The following is a 1,654-nucleotide window of genomic DNA, read 5'->3' as shown; positions in this document are numbered from 1 at the left end:
TTTTGAGTTTTGTTCCACATTGTTCTCCCACTTTATCCAGGATCTCCTACATAGATCCCCCTCGAAGTGGTTGACAGTGGTAGCCAGGCACCCTCTAGTTTTTCTGGTTTCATAGTAATATAAGCTGTGGATGGCATGGTGTGCCAGTCACTAGAATTAATTGTTTCCATGAATTTTTGGTTTTCTTCAATCTACTTTGCTCTGGACAAGGAGGGACTCATTGTTGCATGTAGATGGCTGCTTGCAAGCTTTTAAGACCCTACTCACTACTCACCAAAGTAGGATGTGGAACAATGTGTTGTGTAGTGTGTTATGCCCATTGAGCTTGATGTCCCCTGCAACTATGGTCCCGAGCCCTCAGGTTGAACTACTCACTCCTTCTGGGTAGCTACCTGTGGCCAAGAAGTGACTACAACCTTGTGCCTTGTCAGCTCTACTATATACCTGGAAATCCTTACAGAACATACCAATATACTTGTGGAAACGTTGTCTGCCAACCCTGTACATGATCTTGGGCACACTCCACCCTGCATAGACATACCTAATAGTTCAGCCTGTCCACCCATCTATCCACACGTATACCCATGTTTGCCTTCACTGACAATGGAGTACTGCATGTGCAAAAGGGTTCATCTTTGTTGTCTGTACCTCCCATGTACCTCTCTATGTCTTCTTTTTCCTTGCGCCACTGTGTTAATCACTCACATTTGATACATTGCCCTTTTCTTCACCCAAATCAATACTTTTCTCTACCTATCTAACAGTGTACCTTCTCCTCCCCTCCCACCCCGGATAACCAGCAAAGAAAATTTCCTTCCATATATAAACTTTTCCTTGACTTTTTACAATAACAGAATAATACAATATTTGTCCTTCTGTGACTGACTTATTTCACTCAGCATAATGTCCTCCAGGTTCTTCCATATTATGCCATGTTTTGCATATTCTACGTTATTCTTTTATTCCATTGTGTGTATGTACCATAGTTTGCTTATCCATTCTTCTGTTGTTGGGCATGTAGGTTGTTTTCATCTTTTGGCTATTGTAAATAATGCTGTAATGAACATGGATGTGTATATATCTGTTCTTGTCCTGGCTCTCACATCTTTAAGATATATACTTAGTAATGGAATGGCTGGATCAAATGGTATTTCTAATTCCAACTTTTTAAGGAATCACTATACTGCTTTCCACAGTGGTTGTATCATTTGACATCCCACCAGCAATGTATGAGAGTCTCAATCTCTCTGCATCCTTGCCAATATTTGTTATTTTCTGTCTTGTTTAACTTTGCTACTAGTGCTGGGGTGAGACGGTATCTCATTGTTTTGATTTACATCTCTCTAATGGCTAATGATCTTGAGCAATTCTTCATATGTCTGTTGGCCACCTGAATATCCTCTTTGGTGACGTGTCTATTCATGTCTTCTGTCCATTTTTTAATTGAATTATTTTTCTTTTTGCTGTTGAGGTGTTGGAGTTTTCTATAAATTCTAGAGATAAGTCCCTTGTCAGATATGTCATTGCCAAATATTTTTTCCCAATATGTAGGTTCTCTTTTGACTCTTTTGGAGAAGTCTTAGGAACCACACAAAAATTTAATTTTTGGGAGGTCCCATTCATCTAGTTTATCTCAAAAGGGAATGGTTTTAAC

Source organism: Orycteropus afer, unplaced genomic scaffold (assembly GCF_000298275.1).
Source record: "Orycteropus afer afer isolate SDZICR_OR568_19922 unplaced genomic scaffold, OryAfe1.0 scaffold00081, whole genome shotgun sequence".
NCBI classification, from domain to species: domain Eukaryota; kingdom Metazoa; phylum Chordata; class Mammalia; order Tubulidentata; family Orycteropodidae; genus Orycteropus; species Orycteropus afer.
This window is presented reverse-complemented; position numbering follows the sequence as displayed.